Source organism: Limulus polyphemus, unplaced genomic scaffold (genome assembly GCF_000517525.1).
Source record: "Limulus polyphemus unplaced genomic scaffold, Limulus_polyphemus-2.1.2 Scaffold791, whole genome shotgun sequence".
Classification (NCBI taxonomy): Eukaryota; Metazoa; Arthropoda; class Merostomata; order Xiphosura; family Limulidae; genus Limulus; species Limulus polyphemus.
Window position 1 is genome coordinate 405,944 of NW_013666401.1, and position 17,964 is coordinate 423,907.

At 34.4% G+C, this 17,964-nt stretch overlaps 1 protein-coding gene across 2 annotated transcripts in view; it reads right to left on the reverse strand.

The window, feature by feature from the left end:
• Window positions 1–8,544, reverse strand: part of LOC106460539 (A disintegrin and metalloproteinase with thrombospondin motifs 20-like) — a 138,647-nt gene extending 130,103 nt beyond the window's left edge. The window contains exon 1 of one of the 2 annotated variants that reach the window (XM_022387283.1): window positions 8,194–8,541. The gene's annotated coding sequence lies outside the window, so the exon portion shown is untranslated. Of the gene's footprint in view, window positions 1–8,193 lie in introns of both variants that reach the window. The other variant, XM_022387284.1, reaches the window with a different exon arrangement.
• Between the last annotated feature and the right edge of the window lie 9,420 nt (window positions 8,545–17,964).

The window sequence follows — 17,964 nt, forward strand, 5'->3', positions numbered from 1 at the left end:
CACGCGCATTACGCGCCAGAATAGACGAAGCAACGTTCACAAGTTGGAAACGATGATCATCGGATAGTTCGTGAGGCACCCAAACACCTTTTTTACGGAGTTTTCCCATACTCCTTAAATGTTTACGCATTGTTTCATGAGAGACATGCAATTTCAGGGCCATTTAACGAGTGTGTTGCCTTGGGTTAGACTCAACAAGCGTCTTCAGGGCATGAATATCAATTCCAACATGTCTGCCCCTGCCATCACAGTTTCTAAGGCTAAGGTCACCAGAATGAAATTTACTGAATCATCGTCGACACTTACGAACGTTCATAACATTTCCATAAACTTTTTGGTATTCTTTGTGGCTACAGAGACGTTGTTTCCCTTCTTGTATTCAAACAGCATTATATGCCAAATGTGTATTTCGTCGTGTGCCATCACTATAAGGGATTAGAGTATACTAAATTTTACACATCATATAGGCTACACTAATGTGACGATTAGGCGTTTCGTTTAAGTATTATACGTGATGTATGTTTTTTTTTGGGGGGGGGGGAGTAATAAAAGTTTTCGAAAACGCGACATTAATTTCTTGATGACCTAATATATATCCACAAATGAATGAAAAGTGACAATTCAAAATAAAATATAAAAAAAAGTGTTTCCTTGTGTCACAAACATATGTTAATAACTTTACATATCATGCCAAACATTAAACCACCCTATATTCTGATAATAACAGAACCGATTTACGAAGCTGTAAAATTATACCTCAAACTAACAGTTCCTCGTGTCTCTACCATTTATAGGAAGATTAATTCATCTCCTTTATACTCAGTTTTAATTAGCCAAAAAACAAAAAATTACACTCTTTCACATCCGAGTTTTATGTTACAAAATTTGGGATGGCATGGTGGACTGTAGTCCGTTAAACACACCAACACGAATATAAATTGAATGTGCTATACATATATATACCAAATTGAATATATTTTAGTTTCTTTTATACTATAGCAGGAAGTGAGTCACCCAAGAAAAGAAACTACTAACTGTTCAACTGAGTGGTAGTATTATGACTGACAAGATCCCATTTCCAAACTTCTTTCTTTTCTAGTGTTCAAAGAACTACATACAACTTTATATTTATATTGTTTTTGACGCTCATGTGACAAGGGACGAGTGACGAGCTATTTCTACTTATCTGTCTCTTTAGTTTTATTTCAATGTACAAAAAGATTCAGATGATTCATCTTTCATTTCATGTAGAGATATATGGTAAAACGCAAGAAAGGCAGTAGTTTAATGAATAGCTGAGTTGAACTTGATTAGTTGAATATCGTAAGGGAAAATGTTTTCTATAGACTCGGTTTCATTCTAATGAAATTTTGATAGTAGTGCTTAAATCGTTTTATTAAATTTCCATCCCCATATAATGTGATTAATTTATACAAAAAAAAATATAAATGTGATGTAAACATACATATTTATCAACTTTCTTTTTTACTGTGATAATTTTAAGCACTTAATCTACTCGAAATATAAATGATTTCGAACACCACAAGTAAAGTCAGGATGCTGAAGTTATATTATCCTCAATGTACTCTGCGACTGATACATATCACTAAAATGCCCCCAAAAACCAACTGTGATAACGACATATATAATACAAGACATCCCATCTTGATTAAAACTACATCTACCTCAAGAACACTAAATACTGTCGTTGAGAAACACCTTCCAGGAACACTGAATACTATGACTAAGATATTTTTCGACAATAAAAAAGTCAAATATCTTCCACGAAGACTGAACGTTGCGATTGCAACACATTTATTCCGGAAATACTGAACGTTGTGATTACGAGAGATACCTTCCACGAATACTAAATAGTGGGATTAAATGTAACATCTTCCACGAATACCAAACAGTGAGATTACGATATATCATGCACGAGTCTTGAACACTTTGGGCAAGTAATATATCACCTAGCAACCTCAGAGACACCGAAAATCAAATGTCTATTGAACACCGTTCTCAGTACAATAAATGCACTAAATTTGGAGACGACGGATATCAACCCAAAAGAAAACTGCTAGGATTTTTTGTTTGTTTTTAACTGCAGTGTCAGAAACGACACCGTCACCTTATACTTTCCGAAGAAGGATATAACAGCTACACACGTTGCAAATTCGTATTCTTTATTCCAGAGTGAAAATAAGACTTTCTTCTAGAAATATCTCAATTAATTACGTTGTTCTTGAATGCTACGAAACTGCTTGTTACACAGGTTAGTCGTTCTTTAGAGGAGATGATTAGAACTATAATGTTACTGAATAAATAGCGCTCACAAGGCTGGGATATGGGTACGTTGTACGTTTGATGAAAGGAGCATGACCAAGGACACGACCTACATTAATACACAAAACTGCTACTTCGCCGAGACTGCAAGATTTATTTATACTATTTCTGCAAGTGTTGATGGATTCAGGTCATAGAAGGCGAACTCCACAAGCTCCCAGCTGTATCTTGAGTAGCGGAAGGATAGAACCTCTTTAAATACACAGAAAGATCAGAAGTAACATATCACTGAAAATCAGTATAGAGTTTGATATTATATATATACACGACCCTTCAACACTTTGAGCAGGTAAAATATCGCCCAAGCAATCTTAGAGAAGCCGAAAAACAATTGTATGTTACCTTAATGTTTTAGAGGATTGTTTGCTTTTTAAATATGGTAGGCGTATTTATAACATGTTTTCAAGGATATTTTACATTCTTAATGAGCCGAGCGTGTCCTAGTGGCTAGCATACTCAGAATGTTATATACACACAAAATTACCTAATATAGAAAATATTGGAGATATAATAAACAGTTGCAAGAATATGTTTTTATTGCTGATTATAAGCTACACACTGTAGTGATGTTTCAATAAAATGAAATCACTATAGGGCAACACTAAATGTCTAATATCTTAAGATCCCGGTCAGCGACAAACCCACCCTTGGGGCTGCCATGCGCACTTTAAAAATTAACGAAGAAAGTGCGCAATAGGTGCGGAATGGTCTAAAGAGGCGAGAGCAATTTACAGAATTTAAAAATCCTTTCTGGTCGAGGAGAAATAGGCGAAAACGATCGGCTACCTCCCGACTTCCCAGAAAATCAAAGGAACGATTCGGAATGCTTTTATTTTAGCAAATATTAGTTATTTTAGTTCTAATGATGTTATTAATCAATTTCAATACACAATTACATGATTTTAGTTTTCTTTTAGTACGTCTTCAATCTCAGTGTCCAACTCTTGTAACGAAACATTCTTTTCAGCATACATTACCATTCGTTTTGGATCTACAGGATATCCCTGCAACATTTATGTATCAGATGGACATTCTAACTCTAGAACTCCATTACGCACAAAACGACACAATTGTAAAGCTCTCAATTGTGTTCTCCCAGGCTCAACTAGTTTTTATCTTTGATACCATTCTTTGGAAAATCACTGAGTGAAATCTGCTCAATGTTCAAGATTGCACAAAGTTTCTTCAGTTTGTCAGTGCACTACCGGAAGAGCCTATTCCATCATTAGAGAACGATTCATCATCTGAGCTGCAATCTAATATATCAATGAGACTCTATTGATTATCTTTGATCGTCTGGCCATCCTTTTCTTTTTTACTGGCTTTTAGATCTTTTGAACTACTACACGTTTATTTTGGGGGACAACAAGGGCAATGTTTTGTTGTACATATATCCCCCGATCACAATGAAAACACATTTCACAGGTTTTCCAACTGCCTTTCTTTTTGTATTTATGTTCTTCATATGGTCCTGGCCTTCTCGTAACTTGTGCCGCGAAAAAAATGAAAACTGATTTCGAAACAGCTGATTTTTTTTGATTTTTTCCGACGAAAAAACTAATTTTGGGCGGGTTTCTGACTGACAGGGATCTTAAATATTATTGACCATACTAATTCGTAATTTTATTTCATACTTGTTTCATTTTCGCGCAAAGCTACAAGAGGGCTATCTGCGGTAGCCGACCCTAAATTGGTAGTGAAAGACTAGATGGAAGATAATTAGTCATCACCACCCACCTCCAATTCTTGGGCTACTCTTTTACTAACAAACAGTGGCTGAGAAGGATTAGCATATATGGTGAAACGGGGATTCGAACCCGCGATCTTCAGATTTCAAGTCGAAGCGCCCTTCCCTCATACTATTATTAATACTATTAGTATTAATAATACCGACTTATGCTAATTTTATTTTACCTTTAACTTAAATTCTTAGTGTTATTGTTTAGTTTCTGCTTTTTTTTAGCAGTTATTTAGTTACTCTTTCATAGTAGTGTATGATGACGTCACAACACTTTCTCTTTAAAAAGTGCGTTCTCTCTGCATCATTCATATGGTACTTAAAAGCGTATGTTCCATTGCGTAACACAATATCAGTTTGATGTGTTTCAAATAATCTAGTCAACACTTTACTATGAAGACTTTTGCTCAGATTTAAAATGATTGTTACTTTAAGAAAAAATATATACAGTTTATCACTTACTTCTCAAGATACCTTTGGATATACTTTTCTGCAGCCTTACACAAGTTTCTCGATTTGAAGGTTGTTTGCTTTTAAATATTATATTTGTATTTGTTTTCAAGGATATTTTATATTTTTAATGAGCCGGCCTTGTCCTAGTGGCTAGCATACTCAGAATGTAATCCAGAGGAATTATGAATCGCGTCGTATTGCCACCAAAACGCTCTGCGCCCTTTGGGGCTAGGGTTGCGGTATAAGAGTGACGAACAAGTCACACTACTCGGTCAGACAAAAGTAGCCCAAGAGTTGGCGGTGGCTGCTATCGTCTATCTGCATTGCATCTAGTTTACGAGGTAAAAATTAAGGATAGCCTTGCGTGAAAATTCTTAAAGAGCAAAAGATATTCTTCACTAAAACTATCACTTTGATGGATGTGATAGTTGTTTAAAAATGTACACATATACTTATTGTTATTCTGTCTGTTTGTTTGTTTTGAATTTCGCGCAAAGCTACACGAGGGCTATCTGCGCTAGCCGTCCCTAATTTAGCAGTGTAAAACTAGAGGGAAGGCAGCTAGTCATCACCACCCACCGCCAACTCTTGGGCTACTCTTTTACCAACGAATAGTGGGATTGACCGTCACATTATAACGTCCCCACGGCTGACAGGGTGAGCATGTTTGGTGGGATGGGGATTAGAACCCGCGACCCGCCATGCCGGGTCCCACCAACTGAGACGATAGAAAATTCTGTTGCACGAGTGCATTCGTCTTTAATGATGTGCAAAAGTAAATTGGTTTGAAGAACAAAGATAAACATTTTTTTACTTTAAGACAATAAAGTGTATATATAATACTTGTAGATGCTGTGCATTCTTTAAACAAAAATGAACATTAAATTTGTAGACCAATGACTTTCGGGTTAGGAAAATACCAACTTAAGCTCAATATCAGTTAAAGTTTTGAAAAAAAAAATGTTCACGAAGTCTGTTTCATTCACATATTTTTTGGGTTGTAAGTTTCTTTCAACAAAGTTTGTATAGTTACCTGCTACGTGACTTCCTGGGGACCTTAATAAAATTGTACCCGTTGAGCACTGGCACGAAACTACAACAGACGTTTTTTTTTAAGTTATGTCTATTTCGTTTTATTCTTTTAGTTTCACTTTACTTGTGTAATATTTTGGTGTTTTAATAGGTGTGAGGAGGATTCGAACTCTTATTCTGTCACAAAATTAATTTCAGAAACAGGGAATATTGTTCATTTTTTGAATTAATATATACATATGAGGGGAGAGATTTTTAAATATAGTTTATAAATCTGGAAGTTAACCAAACCTGGGCTCCCAAGTGGCACAGCGGTATGTCTGCGGACTTACAACGCTAGAATCCGGGTTTCGATACCCGTGATGGGCAGATCACAGATAGCCCATTTTGTAGCTTTGTGATTAATTACAAACAAACAAACAAAACCAAACCTAGTGTGAACATGTGTTCAAGCTACACCAGTACAGACGCCTCCATTCAGTCTTTGTGGAACGTCTCTGAGTTCATTCATTCAAACTGAAGTATTGGCGTTGAGAAAATCGTATTGTGATAAAACAGGAGCCCATAAACATAATCCAATATTATTGAATGTTTAAAATATTAACGGCATAGTCATAATTACGTTCTCCATTTGCAATTTTCTGTAAGAATCTAATGTACTTGTGTGACATTTAAATTTACAGTGAAATAAAAAATATCTGTAAGGGAGAAAAGAAACCAGTTATTCATACATATTCCATGCAGTCTACCCATTTTTCAGGTGTTTGTCTAATAAGTTTTTCTTTTTGAAAATAATATATGTTATAAAATAATTTTTAGCTAAATATCTAAGAAATATATAAAAGTAAATATGATAAAGGGAGTTGAAATATAATAATAAAAAAATCACCACTATTTTAAGACACAAAATCGATGGAAATAATGAGCGTGTCAGTCAATTCAATTAAAATACTATCGGTAAATGATTCGAATGTAAGCAGGAATCTTTTTTCTGGTGTTTTTATTACTACGTCCACCTTTTTATTATTACTATTGTTACAAAAGTATTTTATCAATAAAACTAATAAAGAGTCAGAACTAAAGTTAAGTGACTAAAGTTAAGTCACAATGAAATTTAAATATTATTTAGTTACTTAAAAATAATATTTTTTTTTCAATTTCCATTTTATCACATTTATCTCTAAATTCTCATAACAGTGGCAACACGAAGTATATTGCTCTGTTCAATTCCACAATGCTAAATAAAAACTTGAATTATGTTTGAAGTGATATTCAGAAAAATTGTAGTGTTTGAAACTATTTTACATAATTATATATTTATACGTGATATGAACTAAGTAATTCACTCCTTATAACTCTGATGATCAAGATTAGGAGATAACTTAGAAACATTACCTTCTCTCTTATTAACAAATCCTATAATTATATATTTATACGTGATATGAACTAAGTAATTCACTCCTTATAACTCTGATGATCAAGCTTAGGAGATAACTTAGAAACATTACCTTCTCTCTTATTAACAAATCCTATGGGCACTAATTCCTGTCAACTTCTTTCATAACAATGGACGAGAGCTTACACTTTCTTTAGATTTTGTGATCTTAATATCGAAATCGTTAAAAATATTGAAGTAATAAGTTTAGTCTCATTTCATAGCTGTGAATGAAAGTAATGAACAAACAAAAGTGAAACAGGCAGCAACAGCTTAGTTCAGCATGGAAAAAGTCCCACACCAAAAGCGTGCTTGTCAGCCTTGGGAAAGTATTAACCGATTAGCGCTTGCTACCAACTCAAGCTACAGCCCATATTACTTCTGAATCATATGTATGATATCATCACATCTAATAGTTTTCATTTTATATATGTCGTAAGTCCATTTTTATCTAGATTCACGTTTGGATACAAGTGGTTATTGGTTTATTTAGTTTCCGAGTTCCATTCTGCTATGTACAGGCTTTACTGTTATTTATTTTAATTGTTAGGTATTTTGAGGTGAGATTAATTTTTCTTATGAAATAAGATTCAAAAGGTAATGTTTAAATAGAGTGTAATAGTCACACATATGCGATATTTTGTTTTATGTTTGAAATCACATGTAATGGCTATTACAGCGGTCATTACATTTAATAATTATTACAGTTTTATAAATCTGGTCTACTTATTTCTGAAGTAGCAATTTAGGAAAAACTAGAACTAATTTTAAGCTGCATTATTAATTATCACACGAGAACTAGAGTATTACCCACGTGCAAGGCTGATTAAAAAACACAAAGCCCTGTACCGGCCCATATAATAGGCTAACTCATCTTACTTGTCCGAAAACAAAACCTTACCATACATCATGACAGTTATGTGAAATATTTTGTCACTAAGAATACATATAAAATATTATGTTATTAATAGGTAACTAAATATTGAGAAGTAATCCGAATCACAATATTTGCCCCTCCCTCCAAAAAAGCAAAAAACAATAACTAACGAATAAAGTATACAAATATAAAGCTAAAAGTGTAACATATAATTAATTCCCTGAATAATTAATCTATTTTAAAATTAATTTTACTCATTTCTAACTGGGAACGAGTATTAGTGAAAGAGGTTGCACGTTTAGTGTGAGCACTCACCTGTATTTAAAGAGTACGCTTTCTTTACAGTAACCCCTGCAAGAAGTACAGACGTGATTATCCACCACATCGTGACAGAATCCAAAAGACGTAAGCACTATCAACTCAAAAACTGGATGAAACAATCTTGGCGCATGCCACTCAAGTTAGTTACTTGGAGGCAGGCCACAATGACCTGGCAGATCAAAATCACGTGAACTCACAACAAAGGTTTATGAACATTGATAGACACCTTTGAATCTAGTACGCCAGACGAAGCTCCCCTAACACACGATGTAACGACGTCTGCGTCTGCACAAAGTACTCTGAGGAAACAACTCTTCCTCGTGTTGTATTTAGGACACACATAAACCGTGAACAGTGTCAAACCCTAGTGGTAAAAATAAGAACTAACTCTTTTGATCACATACTACGAGCGACCTAACAAGTGTAAGTAATATACTCTTTAATTATGTGACTTAAAAAAGCATGAATGGTCTAATGTAAAAAGCTTTGACTTAATTAATAGAAGCAAAATGTCATGAACTTTCCATAGTGCATTTATACGTTCAGAATTCTTTTAAAATTTCAAGAGATTTTCTACCATCTGAATAAGTCACTAAAACTCTTGCACTATCTAAACAATTCTTCTGTTCAACAGCGTGAATATTTTAAGTCTGACATCAATGTTTCAAAGTTCTTTCTACTGTCCGAACACTTTGAATGCCACATCAATGCTAGAAGGGCTATTCTATTACTGAATTCTTTGAGGTTCCTATTTTTACTTAACACCCCCCCCCCCCACTGCTTAGATAATTTGAGAATTTTCGTTTTAACTGGTCTTGAGTTACCTTTCAGCTTTCTGAATACCTTTATTCTTCCGTTGGTACTCCAAGACACATTTCCCATATTTGAACACTTTAAATCTTCCACCACTTTTCAGCGTTTTAGGAAAAAATGTATTTTATAATAGCGATTCAAATATAATCCACCTATTAACATTTTAATACTTGAAGTAGTAGCCCAAGACTCCTGATATTGGGCCAATAAACTTTACCTTTTTTTTTCTACTGGTGGTTAAATGCCCCGTTCATTATTCAATTATTTTTTACCTTCCACCAACAATTTAAGGCATCTTGCCTTGTCGATTTATGTCATCATACATTTATGATTTAAACTTTTTATATTGCATTTCAGGCTTCTAAGAGTGCCTGAATGCCTTTTCAATTATCTAATCAATTATGATCTTATTGTTATCACTGTTCCATGTCTAATTCTAACCTTTAAATTCTTTCACTAGAGCTTTGTCCTTTCAAACAGTTAATACTTAAAAAAACTATACGTATTGTTTGAATGTTAGTTTCTAATAGGTTTTCCGCTAGTTATTCAAGGTCCACTGTATTGTACGAATAATTTAAGTCTTTCATTAATGCTTCAAGCTTTTTTTCCTTTATCCAGCTAATTTCAGTTCACTAGTGTTACAACTCTTCTTCGATACTCAAATACTTTTAATCTCGCAATAATATTTCAGTATGACACATATTTAATTTTGCAAGTAATTTATAACTTGAAGATCAAAGCGAATGCAGGAGGTGTTTACATCTTTACCACTGCAGTATACCAACAAAAGAGGTAGAGCGCCTCAGCACATCATCCTGACAGATATTTAACTGTCATTTTAACGATATATAGTATACCAAGAAATGTTTATAGAAAGTAATACAATATCAAACGTAACGAAAGTCAATTATGAAACAAAACTTCAATGCTTCATAAAACAAGTTTTATTGAGTGAAAAAGTAAACTTTGAAACGAGATATTTTTGAATCTCAGAATCAGTTACACCTAGATAAGTTAACCAGACTTTATGTATGTTTAGAAAAGATTTGAAATAAGATATGCAGAATCCAGTCTATGTTTGGCCTAAAGGTTTCTAGGATAACACGTTGAGTAATGAAGGGAATAGATAATATTGCTATTGCTCTAGTGAAGAATATATATGTTGTAATGGTTCACACGTTTGGTTTCCCATCACTAGTTCTCAACTGCTGTTAAACTTTGACCCCAGAGAGTTTCACCGTCTAGAAATTTATAACTTGATGTAAGAAATACACAATAAGTTTACTTGAGATGTAAACACCATTAGTGCGTTGTACAAATTCTCCACGATATATCCTTGTCGTTGTTAACATGTTTGTTCATAGCATGTACAAACATTATATAATCATGTTTGTACATGCTATTAACAAACATAATAAATACTGAACTAAATTGTTTTCAAATTTCCTTCTAAACTAGTTTAGTGTGTGTTTGTATCTTAAAACAATGCTGCCACTTATGATGATTTATAAATTTATTTGACTTTATACGTGTTTTACAACAGTTTGGCCTTCGTTAGTTTTATTAATTCAATGCCAGTAGAGGATTAAACCAAAACATTCTTCTTTTCTGGCATTATATTTATGCTTTGTAAACTGTCCTTGTTTACAATATAAAATTATACTTTCCAACAAGACTGATTCGAGTATAATTTTTTAAATAAAGTTAAGTTGAGTGTAATAAAACGTTCATTTCAAATGCTCATACTAACAACTACTTTATCAAGACTTCTATCTTAATCACCGTAAAACAACTGTGAATAGAAATATACTAACCTTTTTTCGCGTGTGTCTTCATATATTTGATCTACACAAAACACTGTTGCCTGACAAAAACATCAATAATCTGCATAAATTATTTTTCATGCACGTGCAATATATAAGATAAAACACTACTATTTTAAAAATATTCTACCAATCCTGTCGGTGCAAGTCCTGGTGGAGAAATAATAAAATTAACTTGCATGGGTGCATTTTCTACTTTGTATATTACATTTTAGCGCTTAAAAAAAACTATGTAATTTGGAGTAACTGCAATCTGTACGAAATATAGCTATGCCACATGATAACTCATACTACAGTCGATGTGTTATTTTTGTTATTCTGTGAAGTTACTGAAGCAGTGCTACGAATAAAAAGGGAAAACATATCCTTATCCTAAATAAGGAAGCTCATTGCTCACCCTTTTCCTTACTTGTCCTGATTGTAAGAAAAGATGGGCAAAACTGATACGAATGTAATCCCACGAGTAATCTTGCAAGACTTCATATGTTGTTTGTACGGATATTATTTTGCTTGATAATGCAAGTTCCAGTTTAAGTTTGAGTGTTGACAGGCTCTTATCTCGGTTATGTGTCGTCCATGTCTAACATTTTGGACATTTATAGAAGCTGATACTGTCTTGTTCAATTGGATACAACCTATTTCATACAGCCATGTATCAACAGGTCAGAAGATGACGTAGTAGTTCGTATATTTCTTGATATGAACAATAAACAATATTCGGCCAGAGATCGATTCGTAACTAGATTTTATGAAAATACCCTAGGCCTAATATAATTTTGATAATCTTTGGTTGTTTGGACAGCTAAAAATGCACAATAAATTGAATTTCATTTTATCCTACACTGCGACAAACAAATGAAAAATTATTTGATTTAATAAGGTTTTTACTTTTAGATCTCGTCTAAAATCAGCCAATTAAGAAAACTAAGATTTCACTGTGTTTTTCATTCTTCTTGAATTTAACCCTCTGAGGCAAGGTAATTAAGAAAATTTGTAATGAAATGTTTCTATGTTTTAAAAAAAATATATATAAGGATTAGTTAGACAGTGGAGAAGGTTTTGTGTTCATATCTTAAGAAGTTTTATTCATCATTTCAAAACGTTTACTCAACGATTCAAGAAGTTTTATTCAATACTCAAAAATAAAAATTCAGTCAACATTTAAAAAAAGTTTATTTAACCCTTTCTTCAGTTTTATTCAACATTTCAACAAGTTTAATCAACTTTTCAAATAAAAGTTTGATTAAACACTTAAAAATATTATCTTATTAAACAGTGACACAGCGGTATATCTGTGGACTTACAACGCTGGAATCCGGGTTTCGATACCCGTGGTGGGCAGAGCACAAATAGCCCATTGTGTAGCTTTGTGCTTAATTACAAATAAACAATTATTAAATAAGCTAATTGAAAGAAAATATAATTACATGTGGCTACACTAGATTTATTTATCAGGTTATATATTATGCTTGAATATTAACAACTAGCTGGAATACCCGTCCCCTAGACGCATGTTATTGAATTTCATTATAAAAATGCAAAAATCCCATAAAAACTCCAAAACACAAAATGTGAAACTGCAACTTTGAATGTATCTCCGCATGGAACTAATGACCCTTCATACCAAATTTGGTGAAGATCCATCACATGGGGAGAAGTAGTGGTATTAAACGTCCATACAAACCACAAAACGCAAAATTGACAATTTGTATGTACCCCCATATGGACAAAATGAACCTCTATACCAATTTGGGTGAAGGTCCATCCACACCATGAACCGGCATGTCAGGGCGTTCGACTTGCAATCTGAGGGTCAGCGGGTTCGAAATTCAAAAACAAACAAAACGAACAAACCATCCACACCCTGCGAAGTAGTTACATGGACATACAACGGACAACAGACAGTACTATTATATTTATATAGATACTACTACTAGTAATAATAATAAATTACTTATTTATTGTTCAGCATTAATCCTATATGCGTCCGAATTGTTTGAATTATAAATTATATTTTCCATGATATCAGTGTCAGAGATAAAATAATAATTGAACACCTATTAGTGATAAACATCTTATCATTATTCCAATCAATAATTTCATTTAAGATTACAGTGTATGAATATTTACGTTTCATTTCATATGAGTTTCCAGGTTAAAGTCTGAACGGTTTGAAAATAATCAGCGATTTTGTTCTTTTTTTTCTGCATTATATATCTTGCACTTTCTCCTCTATAATGAGGACAGTTTAACAGTAAATATCATGCTATGCAATTATTCACTTGAAAAATACGTTTCTTTAAGGACGTTAAATTTTAATCTGATAACTCTTTAGAATGTAAGTACGTATTAGCCTAGCAAGCAATCTCTGACTCAACGACAGAAAAAGTTACTATTTTGGTAGGTGTTTGTGGTATCCTATCTGATCCTTAAATCCGGAAGCCTATGAGTGAGGTACACGGTTGTGTAGGGCATGATCCGAGGATTATTTTGCTGTTCTGTTTTCTTTGATATTAATAATTAATCATTAATCTATCTCACCAAATAAACCGTCCGTACGATATGGTAATGCTATTTCGCCATATTTTAGTACTATTTCTGTACTTCTCTCTTCATATCCTTTTGATATTCTTGCACTTCACTCAGAAAAAGTCTTCGTATTCTTCATTCCTTACCTGATCTTGAATCATTCTCTTCCTTAATATCGTCAAGATTCTCACCGCGTCGAATCGTTTTCGCACTCTTCTCCATTTGAGGGCAAGACGCCGGATACATCCGTAAGTTTAATGCTCTTGTACGCACATGTATTTCTCTTTGGGCTCTTGACAGCACCTCCTCTGCCGAAGCTCCTCTGACCTTTCTTATGTTTCACTTTTAGAGAAATTGGTGCATCGTCATGGTTGCATTCACACCTGCTACAGTTGTAACACCTCGAACATATTGCTACTTTATATTTAGAGGATAATTTTGAATCTGACCTCGTTTCCATCTCGACAAGAACACACACTCAAAGATTCCGGCTCTTTGTCTCAACAGTTCCTTACAAGTTTCGCAAAAATATTCGGAAATGGTGAGCATTCTGCAGATAATATACTACAATGATGCCATGACCATTGTCTGAATTAGGGCAAAATAATCACCGAACTCTACTGGCACAAACCAATCATACCCTTTTTGGATGTTATTCAATTATAGACCAGCGTACGCCTCTGGATTCCTCACAACATCATGTATATTTTCAGAAAAAGACTAAATGTAAAATAAGGTTCCTATAAAATGCCATACAATTTCTGCTACTGAAGAGTCAGGGATTTTAATCATGAAAAAGTTGTGAAGACCAGCAGAACGTATTTTGTCATCAGTTTTAGAATAAGATGAAATTATTTGCTATGTGCACTTATAGATACAGACACTGAGTACGTTATATTAAAATGATTTTGGACTCTCATCACGTGGCTGCAATCCACGTCCAGTCATTCTTTATCTGACGACCGTCTAACTTGATGAAACTTAGTTGAATGGGCGGCAAATGCCTGTTGTAGAAACACAAATGTAGAGGACGACGTTTCGAAAGTTTTCCGTCATTCGTCTTCAGGTCAGTTCCAAGTTTGGCTGTAATAAACAGCCTTCCATTTCTTGACATACTCATCAGCAGACAAGAGAGAACAATCACTACAACTGTATACAGAAAACTCACCCACACGAACAGATACCTACACTTCCAGTCCTATCATCAAACCTCGATAAAACATGGTATAATCCAGTGCCTAAACAAGAGAGCAAAAGACATTTGCGATGAGACATCCATCGAAACAGAACGCCAAAAATCGTAGAGTGTTTTAAACAGAATGGTTACACCTCCTCTTTCATCAAAAACTCCCAGGTGAAGACCATAACAGAAATATAAACACTACCACTACTACCATTTACATTCCATACTCGCAAAATGTCAATGAAAAACTCAAACGCTTAGCCAAGAAATTCAACATAGACTTCCGGTGGAAACCCTACAAGACATTAAGATTCATTCTGGTGAAACACAAACAGAAACCTATCAACGAGAAACACAAAAACGTAATTTGTGGAATTCCGTGTTCCTGTAATGAAACATGCATTGGAGAAACGGGAAGAAGACTCGCGAGAATAATAAAAGAACATAAAACGGTACAAGACTAATGAAAACACAAAATTCGGCCATTACAGAACACACCATGTCAACTGGACACAAAATAAAACTAGAGTAATCGACACAGACAGATTTTGTAAGACAAGAAAAATTAAAGAGTCACTTTACATTAACACAATCAAACCTTCACTAATTAGAGATTCCGGATTAAAGGTGAGTAATCTGTGGCTACCATTGGTTGAATCAACAGGAAGTCTCTCTACCAACCAGAAACAGGGATAAACCAACCAATCACAACACGCTCTCCACAATTCACCAGTACACTATAATGACCAACTACACCTTACACACACTGGCCTGTTTTTGTTGTTGTTTTAGCGGCTTGTTGAAGTAAGTCAAGTTCAGCACTTATTCCTAAGTTATGTCCTGCTCCGGGCCTTTTGTATCCCCTGCAACGTCGCTGGTATATCCGGTCATCCTTGACGGACTACCCCACGACTTCTCCCCGAGGCAATTTAGCGCATTTATCGATTACTACAAACTTGTAGTTTCAATCGATCCCGTGAAAACAAGAATCCTACGATGAGGAGGAGTTTTTCTCCAGCCCTCAAGCTACGTTGACCTTACATTTCTGTGCAGCCCCTGGAATTCCCTCCCCTAAGTGACTTGCTCAACCCCCAAAAGTAAACCACATTTCTTTACTAATTTTCTCCGAGGCGTTGACCTCTCCATTACTCCAGAATAAATTCAGCACGCTCTTGAACAATCCTCTAAGACAAAGCTTTATGCAGTACATTAGATACGCTCCCGTTTAACCGGCTCAACCACGCATTTTATAAAAAATCAGCACACCTCACAAACCAACAGCGGACCAAATCCTGAACCACGGTTGTTATTTCCACTTTAAAGCTGAGAAACCCTACAGATCAAGACGACGTCCAACCTTTTCATTCACAGTCTCTTCAAACAGTCGATAAGTCCCCCACCCACCTTTAATGGACTCTAATGTGTTTCCACATCATTGTATATGTTCCATCAGAATGTAAAATTGTTATGTATAACTTATCAAACTGTTATAATTTGTCAGCATTATGTCAGTGATTAAAAATATTTTTATCTGTTACTACTACTTAAAGAGTATTATCTGTTCTGTGCAACTAATTGCATTTAAAGATTGTACTTGTTTTGTGTAACTGTTATTAAAAAGCAATAAACTTTGGTTCTGGTCTTGTGTCGTTTCAGTAACAGGGTGCGTTTTGCCCTTTAGGGCGGATGTTGACAGTCTGTCTGGAGCCTCTGCTCGTGATTCGTTGATCGTACAGGTCAGGCCTAAAGTTCTTATCCACTTTCACATTCTTCATCAAGAAAACATCGCTCTTCCTGTCTTCTTCACGGCTCTCCCTCGTGCTTGAAATTCGATAAGTCATCTATGCACAGCCAAAATTTCACGGAAATCATTAACTTTTTCGCTAAGATTTTCAAAAATAACCAAGAAAGGAGCGAAGAGAAATAACTTTAATTTCTGAACACCCCTGGTTTAGCAAACCAAAATACCTACCATGATTGGATCGATCGATCGATCACACACTGACCTTTAGCAAAAGTTTCTGACCACAATGGGTTGTCTTTCAGGTCCCAAAATATTTTTTTTAAGCTTGAAAGATTTTTAAACCTAAATTTCTGCCACGAATTTGATCTTATTTGACACACTGACCTGAAGACGAAAGACTTTCGAAACGCTGTCCTCTACATTTGTTTTTCTACAACAGCCAGTTGCTGTTCATTCAACTAAGTTTCGTTGCTGAAACTTATTGAAGTGTACAAAACTTTCTCCTTATCCCTCACACCTCGGGCATCCTTTACTGCGCGTGTCACGATGTTTTTAGTAAGTTACATTCAAGATTGAATTAAACTACTTTTTGCTCATTTTGTACAAATTAGTATAGCTTAAAATCATAGTTGATAATCCATATTTTAATAGTATATAACTTTTAAGTTTTAATTTTATAAGGCAATATTTTTAAAAAATCCTGACTTCCCCTAGTGTGAGAAATGTGACTTCCTCCAAGAAGTACGAAATTTATTATAAATTAGTTATTATAACATTGTCATTACTCAGGCAAAGTATAATTTTCAATTGTGTTTGGTTACATAGCCATCAAATAGGAAATCAAACCTCTCTTGCCAGACCCACTTGTCACATCCTGTCTTTCAGAATTTGTCAATAGTTCTCTTTGACGTTCAATAATATATTATTTATAACCGACAGAAAACCCAGGTTTACTTCTATTAAATGACGTACTACATTACGTTGTTTCCCGTACAGAAAAGTGTTAATTTATATTTCAGTACAAAATTTGTTCCCACTGAAAGTTTCCCGAAGGAACGAAGCTTGTACTGAAAGAGAAATTAACGTACTGCGGATGCAATAATGACAGTCTAGAAATTTGATGAGTGCAAAAGTTGACATTTACTCTTACAATATTAAGTATTCACTAAAACATTTAACGAATACGAATACCATGCCATTGAATTCGAATACAAGTACGATTACTCCCAAAGCTGTATTCAAATACAAAAACCCCATGTCTGGTATATGTATATACTGATGTTAATAATATGGAACTAGAGTATAAACTCTTGCTTCGCGAACGATGTGTGTACTGAAATTACTTGAATATTGAAACACTTGACTGTTGAAGAAAAAACTAAAAACAGGATATAAATGAAACTGAATCCTTGACCACCAGTATACGAAGCATGTGATATGAGATATGAGCCAAAGCTCAAAGATTTTGTCTATCTATGCAACATAATTAATTCTGATTGAGAAGTAGCACTCAGAAACACATACAAAAGTGTTAATGGTTTTCAAACGAGACCCAAAACTCGAGCGCTTTCGAATAGTTCACTATACTTTTTATTAAGTGGAACACTATATGAGAAAGTTGTGTTTTAAGTAGGTAAATTCTTTAAATAATGCTGTTGTTGTATTATGGTCAA